Source organism: Acinonyx jubatus, chromosome B1 (assembly GCF_027475565.1).
Source record: "Acinonyx jubatus isolate Ajub_Pintada_27869175 chromosome B1, VMU_Ajub_asm_v1.0, whole genome shotgun sequence".
Lineage (NCBI taxonomy): Eukaryota > Metazoa > Chordata > Mammalia > Carnivora > Felidae > Acinonyx > Acinonyx jubatus.
In genome coordinates, this window is record NC_069382.1 from 130,136,322 (window position 1) to 130,150,825 (window position 14,504).

Sequence of the window (14,504 nt, forward strand, 5' to 3'; positions counted from 1 at the left end):
AAAGTATGACTATTCCAGCTTCCCAGGAGAGAACATTCCATTTGTTCTTCTCTAAAATAAAAGTCCCATGAAAATGTTCAAAGATATAACTTACTCATCTATGCTACCCCTTTCACTGAGTTTTTCCTTAACCCAGAGTATTCCTAAAGTGACAGACATAGAGATCCACAAGTTCAAAATGTGTTCTTAGGATGTTAATAAATTTCACAAGTAAAGGGGCAGACAAGTTTAGGAAAGGCTTTGCTAAACAGTTGCCTTTACTGCTGATTTTCTTAGGGCTTTTAATGTGTTGGTATGTATTTCGACTTCCCCAGGTAAGAGATTCTTGAACAGGGAAATAAATTGATAGATTTGTAATTTAAGGGGACCAGGCAGGTAGTTGTTTACAGAGTAATATAGATAACGAAGTAAATTATAATTTTTAAAAATCTTGCATTAAGTCTGAAATAATCTTTTCACTCCATTCACCAATAGGCAGAAGTATATATTAAAATGTGTGAAAGAAAGTAGACTTAAAAAAATTTTTTTAAATGCTTATTTATTTTCAAAAGAGAGAGAAAGAGACAGAGCATAAGCAGGAGAGGGGCAGAGAGGGAGGGAGACACAGAATTTGAAACAGGCTCCAGGCTCTGAGCTGTCAGCACAGAGCTGGACGGTGTGGGGGGAGGGGCTCGAATTCATGAACCGGGAGATCAGGACCTGAGCCGAAGTTGGACACTCAATCGACTGAGCCACCCAGGTGCCCTGAAAGAAAGTAGACTTTAAATTACCTTGTGGGAGGGACACCTGGGTGGCTCAGTTGGTTAAGCATCCAGCTTCAGCCCAGGTCATGATCTCACAGTTTGTGAATTCAAGCCCTGCATCGGGCTCTCTGCTGTCAGCACAGAGACCACTTTGGATCCTCTACCCCATCTCTCTCTGCCCCTTCCCCACTCGTGCGCTTTCTCTCTCTCTCTCTCTCTCTCTCAAAAATAATAAATAAATTTTAAAAATTTAAATTACTTTGTGACAAGATTCTTTCATTAGACCAGCGTGTACCACTCCTGGTTACATTCTCTGCCCCTATCCCTGTCTTTGGAATATGTTGGTAATTTCCACAGATTTATAACACACTTTATGGACTGTAACTCTAAGACATCTCAGTGAACTCTACATATACTTAATGAAATGGAAAAGTTGGTGGAGTAATGTGGTGACTGGATGGAAATTAAGGGCACATTTTAAGGCCACTTAATGCTGAGTTCCAATTGAAAAATAAACCAAGAGACAATGGAATGCTCTAGTAACCTTGTAGAGAGGCACTATGTCCAGCTTTCTGATAAACTTGTCAGTTTGGGCTCTGATTGCTATAAAGACTTCATTAATAAGACTGCTCAGAAGCAATCCAATGTATTATGTATTTAAAAAATGATTTCTTGCAATGATATGTTTGAATAGACAGACAAAAAAAAATAATATGATTTCTTTCTTTTGGTACAGGTTGGAGGGGGGAGGAGAATGCATAAAGTAGAAGAGGAAAAAGAGGACCCCCTAAGGAAGGATGTGGTGAGTTGGTGTAACTGAAGAAATTCCATGTGAAGGAGATGACAAGTTCCACATTGTCATTGTCCACAAGAGCATCCATTTGTCTGGGCCAAAGATTACACGTTTGTGTTGGAGTGCTATACATGCTCCTTTCTGAGTTCAAAAACATTTTTAAAGCCAAAGAGGACTGTTGGTTCTTTCCCTTAAATTATAGTTTTTGTTTGGCTTATGAACCCACTTGTAAGTATGTTTTCCATACCATCTGGTTCCTGATCTTGCTCTTGTCTAAAATCACAGGCAGAAACCTTGGAAGCAAGCCTTGGGGTGTTTAGAGAGCTCATGGTCATTATGTAGGAGACTTCAAATTTCCTAAAATTCTCTTTAAAGGGATATTAGTACATGGAATGTACAAATATTACAAAGGAACATTCCAAAACATTTTAATACAAACCTTTTCATTTTTGAATGTTTGATTGTACATTACAATGAACTTCGATATATGTCCTCACCAGCTTCAACAATAACAGCTTTTAGCCAATCTTATTTCTTCTATGCCTCAGTCGACTTCTCTTCCCACGTAGGGCATTTTGAAGCATATCCCAGGCACCATATAATTTCATTTTTAAACATTTCACTATGTATTTATAAAAAACAAAGGCTTTAAAAAATAACTACAAAACCATTATAATACCTGAAAATAACAATAATTTATTAATTTCATGGATTATCCACCCAATATTAAATTTTCCCTTTTGTCTTATATTTTAATTTTACAGTTTGTTTGAATCAGGATTCAAATACTACCCATACGCCTATGTAAGTCTCTTTTAATTTGTATGTTCTTTCTTTCTCTCTTCTCTCCTTCTATGTAAAAAATGGGTTATATTTCTGATTTTTGCCAGTTGCTTCTTTGTGGTGTTGTCTAATATGTTTCTGTATTTTTTGTGAATTGGTAATTAGATCTAGACTTTAAATCTTGGTCAGATTCAGATTTGATTTTTTGATCAAGAGTATTTAATAGGTAGTTTTGTGTATTTTTATCAAGAGATACATGCTATCTGAGTGTCTTTTTTGAGGTTAACAGGGATGGATGAACATTATCTAGATCTATTAATTCATTAGGGTTGCAGAATGGTAATATTATATTTATTTCATTGACTTAATCTCCTGTGACAATAGACTTACATCCTATTCTTCCTTCTAACAAGAACCAAACCCTATTCATATTTCCTTAGTTACTAAGAACTTCTCAGTTTTTTCACAAATCTTCAAATACAATTTCAGATTAATGTTCATAGACTTTTACCACCTTTCCTTGACACTTCCACATGGGGTTAGAATTAATGTCATGTATTCTTAGACCATAAGAACCAAAATAATATCTTTCTTCTTAATAACGTGGTATATTAACAAAATGTGATACATTAGTATTTTTAAGTCATAAGAAAACTTTATGAATTATTCATTTCAGCTGGCAAATATCAAAACAACTTATAGGTTATTTGTTGCAGAGTTAGTTGGTATTGTTTTTAAAGTATGATTTAGCAAGAGCTCTCTAAATTAAAAATGCAGAAAATCCTATGAACCACTAATTCCACTTATAGGAAATTTATCCCGGAGATAATTCCCATAAATTTCCAAGGATATATGAAAAAATTCCTCATTACAGTACTACTTATAATTAAAATTTGGGGAGGGGGAACCCTGTATTTCCTTTAGTAGAAGACTGATCACATAGTTTTATAGTCATATGATGAACTACTATGTGATTTTTACAAAATATTAAGTAAATCTCTATTGTACTAATAGAGTTCATAATCTGAGAACTCAGCTTTTGTGGCCAGGCAGGGAATGGATTCTATTATTATGAACTATATATAATTCTACAATTAAAAAAATGATAATGTATTATTTTTTAAATAGGAATAAAATCTAATAAAGTAATCTACAGTTTTAGATAAGATGGAGAAAAAGAGGGGATCTTGGATGGCTCAGTCAGTTAATCATCTGACTTTGGTTCAGGTCATGATCTCATGGTTTGTGAGCTCGAGCCCCAATTTGGGCAAGATTAAGCCCTACATGGGTGAGCTCAAGCCCCTCTTCAGGTGAGCATGTGCCCCACTTTGGGTGAGCCCTGCTTCTCTCTCTCTCTCTCTCTTCCTCCCTCTTTCTCTCTGCCCTTCATTCACTTGCACCCTCTCTCTTTCTCTCTCTCTAAAAAAAAAAGATAGAGAAAAAGAATTTGATGCAACTTCAATATTTCTGTGAGGACATTTAATTTACATGCAGGATCTTATGGTTGGCAAGTCATGGGAAATAGTTTTACTTTTAACCCTGAACATAATTAAACAATGACAGTGGAAAGAAATTAGGAAATTCAGCTCCTTAAATCAATGATCCATGTCAGTTGGAAGGAGCTCAGAGCATGATATATAAGTGATAGACAAGTGAATTCTAGCTGGAGTTGGGAGATTTGAGCCAGATTTTGGTACATTGGGATAGATGGGACAGATGAGATTAGCATTCCAGGCAAAGATGACAAAAATATAAAGTTGTGTTGGGACAAAGGTGTGCAGAATACTTTGACTGGTGTAAAGGGTTAATGAAGGGGAGAAATACAGGCATGGTTAGAAAGATATATCTGGACCTTGAAATATGTTGTGAGGGTGTGGACTTTATTTTGTAGGCAAGAAGAAGTCCCTGCAAATTTACAGAGTTGATCTGTGGAGGGGAGACTCAGTGAACTTCATTCATAGAGTCAGGGAAGAGTGATTGTTAATCATATTTTATATGGCTACCGGCATGAAATCAGCCTTGAGACAAGGTTTGAGCAAGAAGAAAAGACCATCCCCTTTCCTATTCTCAACTAGGGCTTTTAACACCTGCCTGGCAAGGGAAAACAGTGAGAGGAAGGCTGTCACCCCTTGCCTTTTGCTTATTGCACTAATTGGCTATTTTAATGAAACTCCATTCTGTCTCTCAGCACCTCTAGTCATTGTAAATTTTTCCACTGGAGCAAGGAGAGATATCAGCTGACCACTTTATTCATCAGAGTGACAGTGTTAGCTTTCCACCTTCCTAATGAAATTTGCCAGTAGGCTGTGAAAATAGCAGGAAGTCAGCTATATTTAGCAAAGGAAAGCAACAAGTCTAAGCAGTGTGCAGAGAAGGGGGAAAATAGAAGCACTGAGTCTTATGATTAGCGCAACCAACAGTGCTGCTTACAATTTTCCATATTTTGAAACTGGCAAAAGCAGAGTGTTTTGTTTTTTAAACCAAAGTGAAGCAAGCCTACAGGTTCCTTCATTGTTACGTCTAAATAAAATATTTTATTAATTTAAGGAGCAGGGTATTTTTAGATTTGAAAAGAATGACAGAATAATGTACTTTTTGAAATAATCTAGCCACTAAATATAATCATGCTCATATTTAGCACTTTCTTTTTGATTAAAAACATTTCAAATCCAGGAACTGGCAGAAAAAGTATTTTCAATTTCCTCTAAGACTTCTACTCTCCCATAAGCCTGTATTAAATTTTGTTCATTTCTTTGAGTTCCAGCAACTTCACCTGAGTTAAAAGTTTTAGATTGTGTGCCCAAGATTTAATAAGACTTGGAATATAAAACTCTTTTCATGCTTAGAATTTCAGATCCTTAGCACTTCTGACGTAATTTTCCATCACCACTCTGGTATTTCCTGAGACGCATGCATTCTTTGCTTAAACCCATATAGAATCGTGGATGAATTCACTCTTATGAGATCAGTTCTACTCTGATTAAATTTCCCTCTATTGAGCTGAAATCTTTCTTCTAATTTCCACTTATAAGGGCTGCCCTTTGCATAAAATAGACAATGTCTACTCCTAATACATAGTAGCACTTCAAATTTTTGAAGTCACTGCCATTGTTCCCACGATCTTCTCTTTTACAAAGAGAGCAACCTCATCACCTTCGTTCTTTATGCAATTGGCTTTCCAGCCCCTCAAGATACAAGTATTATCTGACTAGAGTATATATTTAATGGACTAAGATAATTCCTAGTCTTTTAACACATGTCCAACCTTTTGTTCATATTGACTTTATGGTCAACTCATCTTCCTAGGTTTTAAATTAAAGAGCACAATTGTAATATATCTATTAGAGGAAAATATTTCTGATATCTTTCTAGGGCATCTGCTATGTGAATACAAGACTTGTTGCTCAGAGCACCTGGTTGATTCTTTCCATGTGGACTCACATTTGGCACACACAGAAAGTGTTTGCTTAAACCTTCAAAGGGTTGATGTTTCTTCTTCATCTATGGTTGTACTCTGAGTCTCCAAAGTAAATAACTAAATTAAAAAAGAAATTTGAAAGGCTCTTTGTTTACTCCAAGGCCAACACATTGTTAGTTGATTAATTGATTAGTTTGTCTAGCTATTAATATTTTAAAGGATATTTCTGAGTAATTTTAGGTACATACATGCTATATTTAACTGCAAATTATCCTCCCTAGCATTGGGTTTGTTATTTTTCTAATCATTTCCTCTTTGGTGGGCTGCTGTGGTTGACAACTTCAGGAAGTCCTATGAAAACTTGACCAGAGGAGGATAAATTGAAAAAATCAATATAATAATGGTTAGTCACTAGTTCCATTGTCCTCATTACTGTCACCAAGCCTCCAGATGTCACCAGGGACAATTATTAATAGAAATTATCTTCCTAGAGAATACAAAACACAAATCTTTCTTTAAGACATTCCTACTCTTTAAAAAATTCTAGCAAAAAGTAAGAGCAAAATTTGGCAGACACTATTGGAATAAATCTTGAACTTTTACTTAGAATAGATTTAAATTATATTTGCGTACCATTGGTAATGCTAGTGTTCATTTTAATATGTAAACCTCTCACTTCCTCTGTAACATTTTTCAGTGTTTACATAGTTATAACTGGGTGTTCTGAGCTATCCATCAGGAAAGACTTGTGTCATATTTTAACATGTGTCTAACCTCAAATCCTAAATACACAACTACTATATTTAAAAAGGGAGGGAATTGTGTGGATACTAAATGGATGCCAGAGTGGCATCCACCGACTATAAAATATATAATTCTAATCCAATTTGTAAACAACGGAAGTCATCAGAATTTTCAAACATTTCATTGCCCTATTATGTCCTATGTCCAGCCAAGAGTTGAGCTCATAGTGAACCCAACATACTCAGTAACCCTTTAGCTAACTCTTCCCAGCAGGGATTTATCCTAACTTACACAGATTGTGCTAGTCCTTTTCCACAAGGACAACTCTAGAAAGCAGTTGGTGTCGTCTTATACTTCACTCTAGAAAGCTCTCCCCTTGCATATTCACTCACAGCAATCTTTCTCTCTCTTGTTTAAGCAACCATACATTCCTCTGTGATATCTCTCATGTTGTCTCAACATATTATTTAACTCAATTTGCTAGTGAAGTTTATATGCATTCGTCTTAGTTGCCCAAGCACATGTTAATTTCTTGAGCACTTAACTCTTTTAATCCTCCACTTTTTAGTTTTTAGTTGAGATATTCAACAAATAATTATTGATTTTGCTCTTTGGGGCATTATTTAGATCAGTTTTATTTAACTGTTTTATTATTATTATTTGTATAAAATGCCTTCATAAAAATGCATTTTTGGTATAATACAGTATCATATTCTTCCCTTAGGGAATAATCTTGTTATACCTTTGAGTATAGCAATATAGCGTTTTGAAATTTTAAGAAACTGGTTTTCAGTGTTTTCCTACATCACTTTGGAATACCGCTTCCTGATTTATGAGGGCAAAGCAAGTGGAGAGTACTTGTTTTCATAAGACATTTTCACTCCAAGTGGCAATTCTCAAAAATACCATAATTCTATGATTTGGGGTTCTTGTATTTATTTTAAGTTACTGTTTGGGAAAAGTTCCATATTACAGTAATGACAACTAGGTCTTCTTTTAAGATAAATTTTAGCCATTGTTGGAAGTATTAATGCAAAGTTGCAAATAACTTACCCTTTCCCTACTGCCTAATCCATTTTACATTATCCTTTTCCTTTACATATTATAAAATCATTTGCAAAAGTGTAGCTAGATAGAACTTTAATAGTACTTGAATCTCAGCCCTGGGTAGGTGCTACATGTAGTAGAAGAAAAACTTTATGAGGGGCTCCAGCATGGTTATAACATAGCTGAGAAGACAAGATTTATAGGCACATAAAATTATTGAATAAAATTAAATGCTTAAAATTACAGAACACAGATAAACACATAGTGAATTACATATAAGTATTATATTTTACATTCACATAACTTCTTTCTCCAAGTTTCTCAAGACAATTCAAAGAGTGAATACTAAGAACTAAAATTAACATTTACTATATGTCTTATGTTGAACAAAGGGCCTTGGATGCATTATTTATTTAATCCCCCAAAACAATCTTTCTAGCAGAGTAATATTGTTACTTCTATTTTAAAGGACAGAGCACTGAAGCCTATACAGTGTTTTGTTTAAAATCAAAATCAAAGTGCCCAAGTTTGGACCCAATTTAGGTACTGATTCAAAACCCTTAGGTGCTCTCAATCTCTACCCTCTGTTCTTCAAACTTCAGCTCACAACCAACTCTAGTCTTGAGAATGATTCAGTGGGTCACAAGTATGATGTTAAAAATAAAATAAAATAAAATAGAAATTAGCAAGGTACTTCCCACATAACATTGTTTTGTGAAACGCGTGTGTGAGCATGCGCAGGAGCTCGTGTGTGTGTGTGTGTGTGTGTGTGTGTGTGTGTAAGTGGACTGGGTCATGATGTGAAATGTAATGCTTACTATGTGTTCGAGGCAAAGAAAAGTTTGAAAAGTACAGCCACACAGCTGTCTCATGGAAATCTTAAATAGGCATATGGAGAAGACAGAAATAGTGATTATTTTTTTAGTTGAGGGTTGAAGAAGTTGAGGACCATAGGTCAGGCGGGACTACTTTTTTTTATGTTTATTTATTTTTGAGAGAGAGAGAGAGACAGAGTGTGAGCGTACGGGGGAGGGGCAGAGAGAGAGGCAGACAGAGGATCCAATGTGGGCTCTGTGCTGACAGCAGAGAGCCAGATGTGGGACTTGAATTCATGAACCTGTGAGATCACGACCTGAGCCTAAGTCGGATGCTCAACCGACTGAGCCACCCAGGTGCCCCCAGGCAGGACTACTTCTTAACATGAAAAATACACAAAACTGGGGAATTCAGTTTGGTTTTATTGGGTGACAGCAATATGCAATGTATGGTACTCGATGGTATGGTGAATACAAAGATATTTACAAATGCCCTACCTTTCCCCACAGCTTCCAGTCTAGAAGAATAGGTAATATTATTGAGGAGAGCAATGGTGAGTAAGAGAGGCATGCTGAATATTGTGAAGAGGCAGAGTGGGTGTCACTTGAGTGATTTATTCTTTTAAGATGTTAGGGATACTTAGAGAATGCATTTATTATAGATCATCTCCTTGCCTGCTTTCTATGGTGTCTGAACTAGTAGCAAAACTTAATGCCTGGGGGAGAGAGAGTTTCCTTTTTGAGGGAAATACAAATGATTTCCAGAGGAGTAATATATCAACTTTGCAGGGTTAGTCTTTAACATGCAAGAATTATCTCAGATTAGCAGGTTTTATTTGACAGCTAGGAGGTGAGATTCCAAATGCCTAGGCATTTATTGGGTGCAGGAGTAAGAATGATTTTTTAATGAAGTGTCACAGGGTACTAGTTATTCAGGGAAATAAGAGAAGACAGAAGCTAAGAAGAGAGGCCAGATTTTACAGTTTTGCTTAAGACTGGCATGGGCTAGGGTGGTACATACCCAAGTGATTAAAAAATAGGCAGAAAGGGAGCAGAATTTGGATGCTCACAAAAGAACTTGCAGTTGGCTGGCACTACTTACCCATCAGTTTCTGTTCCCCTTTGCTCTCCCACCTTTGTTGCAGGCCATGCATTCTCAGCTGAGATGATATTGTGCCCAAGGGGGAGGATTGGTTCTCGGATGGGTAAAAAAAATCATGCTTTATACATGAAGCCTCCCCTACAGGCATTATATATATCAGATATTATGTTATATTATATTATACTTATAACAGGTAAGCTAATATATGGTATACCTGTAACTTTAAATTTTCATGGGAGGGAATTAGGAAAAAATATGTTTAAAAAGTCCCCTTGGGGAAAGCAATAATAAAAAGAAAGTTGAGAAACACTGATGTAGACTGGGGTAATTGGGAAGGCAAAAAACTGAGGAGAAGGTGTGGATGAGGAGAGGTTGTAAATTAAAAGTTCAGCTTTACTCTGTATAGAAGAAAAGGAGAAGAGACAGAAAGAAAGGAGCTAGTAAGTAAGTGGGCTTCCAGGAAAATATTCAGGGGAATATGGCAAAAAAGGGGGGCTGGGGGGGAAGGTACTAGAAAAGAAAAGAATAAAAAAGAAATAGGAAAAGGGAATTTAAGAAGTATTCATGTAGATTGTGAATTGAATTCCCTTTGATGCTGGCCTAAAGAAGCAAATAAGGGTTTGAATTACACCTACTTAGTTTTGACTTTTGATCTTCAGTGGTGACATCAAGAAAGTCAATTCTTTGAGATGAATAATCTGCTCTTTTTCAATTTTGTTTAAATTGTTATGAAAACATGGCTGTCATAGGCTCTCTAGCATCCTTCCAATAATATAATTCCCTAAGTCTATATTATTTAGAAGCCACAACAATTGACTGTGTTTCTTTGAAAGCAGCACCTGAAGAGACTGGGCCTCATGAACCCTGTACTTTATTTGGATTATGGAGTTCCTTTAATTATCCCAGAAGCCATTTAGACTGCATGGTCTGTAGGCAGTGTGTTTCAGTTCCTTACAGCTGCCTCAAGGGCATTAAACTGTGTTTTGTGCAACTTTAAACACCTATCTACATAAATGCCACCAGTCCAGGGAAGTCCAAAGATCTAGTATCTACAAAGAAACCAGGCATCCTAAGTGTTTTCTTGGCCTTAAGAAGGAGCTATGTCTTCTAATGATAGACAAATGATTCTTCAGAGGTCTTGCTGCAAATCAATGTCATTCTTGGGAAAGGAGTAGAAGTCTACCTTGTTCTGTTTACTATCTTAAAACAATAGGATCCTCCCTCAACAAACAGTACATAGGCCATTTCCCACTGTCAGTGATGAACTCAAAATCATTCATTGTATTGTGAATAAAGTCTTTTGGTTGTCTGGGAAGGTTTACTGCTTTGAACTATAGTGTGAGGACGTGTGTTAATTGGATTACAGTACAAACACCCAGTTGGCTTTCTCAAAAATAATGGCATGCCCCAAAGATCAGAAAGGCATGGAGTTTTTGCATTAAATTAGGAACACAGATGTTCCAGTTCATTTAATAAGGAATGCCTTACCAATGACAAACATCTGAATCACCTGAATCAATTATACCAGTTAAAGGAGTAAAATATGTCTAGAATTAAATGTAAGTGCTTGCTTACTACCTTTTAAAAAATGTAGTAAGAATATTTAATATGAGATCTCCCCTTTTAACCTGAATGTGAGACAGGAAACCATCAAAACCCTAGAGGAGAAAGCAGGAAAAACCTCTCTGACCTCAGCCGTAGCAATCTCTTACTTGACACATCCCCAAAGGCAAGGGAATTAAAAGCAAAAATGAACCACTGGGAACTTATGAAGATAAAAAGCTTCTGCACAGCAAAGGAAACAACCAACAAAACTAAAAGGCAACCAACGCACTGGGAAAAGATATTTGCAAATGACATATCGGACACAGGGCTAGTATCCAAAATCTATAAAGAGCTCACCAAACTCCACACCCGAAAAACAAATAACCCAGTGAAGAAATGGGCAGAAAACATGAATAGACACTTCTCTAAAGAAGACATCCGGATGGCCAACAGGCACATGAAAAGATGCTCAACGTCGCTCCTCATCAGGGAAATACAAATCAAAACCACGCTCAGATATCACCTCACGCCAGTCAGAGTGGCCAAAATGAACAAATCAGGAGACTATAGATGCTGGCGAGGATGTGGAGAAACGGGAACCCTCTTGAACTGTTGGTGGGAATGCAAATTGGTGCAGCCACTCTGGAAAACAGTGTGGAGGTTCCTCAGAAAATTAAAAATAGACCTACCCTATGACCCAGCAATAGCACTGCTAGGAATTTACCCAAGGGATACAGGAGTACTGATGCATAGGGGCACTTGTACCCCAATGTTTATAGCAGCACTCTCAACAATAGCCAAATTATGGAAACAGCCTAAATGTCCATCAACTGATGAATGGATAAAGAAATTGTGGTTTATATACACAATGGAGTACTACGTGGCAATGAGAAAGAATGAAATATGGCCCTTTGTAGCAACATGGATGGAACTGGAGAGTGTTATGCTAAGTGAAATAAGCCATACAGAGAAAGACAGATACCATATGGTTTCACTCTTATGTGGATCCTGAGAAACTTAACAGAAACCCATGGGGGAGGGGAAGAAAAAAAAAAAAGAGGTTAGAGTAGAAGAGATCCAAAGCATAAGAGACTCTTAAAAACTGAGAACAAACTGAGGGCTGATGGGGGGTGGGAGGGAGGGGAGGGTGGGTGATGGGTATTGAGGAGGACACCTTTTGGGATGAGCACTGGGTGTTGTATGGAAACCAATTTGACAATAAACTTCATATATTGGAAAAAAAAAGAGAGCTCCCCTTTTAAACACATTTTTAAGTGTACAATATAGTGTTGATAACAACAGGCACAATGTTGTAGAGCAGATCTCTAGAACTTACCTTGCATAACTGAAACTTTATACCCATCAAAGAGCAAGTCTCCATGTCCCCCTTCCCCTGGCCTCTGGCAAGCCACCATTCTTTTCTGCTTCTATGAGGTTTTTAGGCTGTGTGAGATACCTCATGTAAGTGAACTCCTTACTACCCTTAAGGTGGTATGTGTGTGGTAAATGAATGAGAGCTATAAGAGGAAAAATTGAGCAATATAATGGTCAAGGGCAGGCAGGCATTTCCCAGATGTAGCTTGGAAACGTTCCAAATTGTATAGTAAAAGATAAATAATGTTTTTTTGTAAATTCCTTGTTCCCAGTTGTGAGCTGTCTGATGTGATCATGACCTTGTCAGCAAATTCTATTTTCATTGTGACTGGAAAATCTTTTACCTCATGCTCACTTTGGGGAAATCTTAGTCCTTACTGTTCTAATTTCTTCCTTCACTAATTTGCCTTCTTCTCTTTTGTCTGAGAAGCTTCATGGAAAGTTCAACTCATTGGTCTAAGAGTTTCTTCCTCAAGGTCATTCTAAATACTATTGCATTATATAAACTTTATTTTAGCAATTGCTATTTCCCCTACAAAAAATATTGTTATGTATTGCTTAGACCTAAGTTGTGAGGTAATATAGCTGGCACAACCTCAATTCAATATTAATATTAATATGAATGAAGTAGTGACAGAAGAATTCTGTAGAAGTAGAAAGAATATCTGATATTTCAAAAATGGATTTTATGATAGCCTCACTTTCTCTTAATACTATTAAATGGTTAATATCAGTTAAAGTTTGTTTTGTTTTGAAACTTTTCTGGGCGCCTGGGTGACGCTGGTTAAGCTTCTGACTTTGGCTCAGATCTCGCAGTTTGTGAGTTCGAGCCCTGCATCAGGCTCTGTGCTGACAGTTCAGAGCCTGGAGCCTGATTTGGATCTGTGTCTCCCTCTCTCTCTCCCCCACCCCCACTCACACTCTTTCTCTCTCTGTCTCTCAAAAAAGAATAAACGTTAAAAAAAAAAAAGAGCTTGAAACTCTTTCAAGAATTTCAGAGAATAGGGGCACTTGGGTGGCTCAGTCAGCTGAGCATCCAACTTTGGCTTAAGTTATGATCTCACAGTTTGTTGGAGGCCTGCATTGGGCCTGCTGATGTCAGCCCAGAGCTCACTTCAGATCCTCTATACCCCTCTCTCTCTCTGCCCCTCCCCCACTCGTGCGCGCGTGCTCTCTCTCTCTCTCTCAAAAAAAAAAAAACATTAAAAAGAGAACTTCGGAAAATATCTTCAAATGACTTAACTAAATCTGTGATATACCATAAATGGTCCTAGAAATTAATGAATTAGAAACATAGTAACTGCACTATAATACTCCCACCACTGGCATATACTAGATTTGAGTTTAACAGTGTCAATTATCCTACACTATAATAGTTAGGAAAGTTCATCATGATTAAGATTTACGTTTAAAATTGGCTGCATTTGTGGAGGAGGGGAGAAGGGAATATTTATATATAGTTTCTACACATTTTTCTCCAGCTATGATATGTAACTAAGCTCTATTCAATATGTAATTAGTCCCATGATTAGTGCTATAATAAAGAATATAGCAGATACACAAGAACTAAGAACTAAGTGTGCCTCCTCCTCCCCACCCCCCCCCCACCCCAGGAGAAAAGTATCATTGAAAAGATAACACTCATAGGAAACTGCATTGCCATCAGGGAATTAAAGAAACTTAGTTTCACAGCTAGTATACTCCTTAAATCACTCGTGTGTATTTTAGCAAAAACCTAGAACATGATGAGAATATAAATTACCCTTAGGTTGTTTAATAGCCAGTATTTTTGCGGTTGTCTGTTGAATTAGACATGACAGCCACAGGAAGCATAGGAAATGGGGTAGGACGGAGAGTGGGTAGGGGTGATGCTAGTTTTGTCCCACTGTGTTTCCATGAAATTTTGTATAAAGTGGCCTTTAGAATGTTTGCTAAAACCCACCCAAAGTGGAAATGTTGCTGTTTTATCAGAACTTGAGGTAAAATAAACTTCCCCGTGCTGGACTTACTGGCCTGCCTCAGTAAGGCAGCTGGGAAGGTGCTTTCCCCAGGTAGTTCCTTGCCTCTCACCCCATGGGAGAGGTCTTGCTTTTTGGTGCTTTAGCCAGTACACCCCCTCTTTGCATCCTGAATCTTTTTA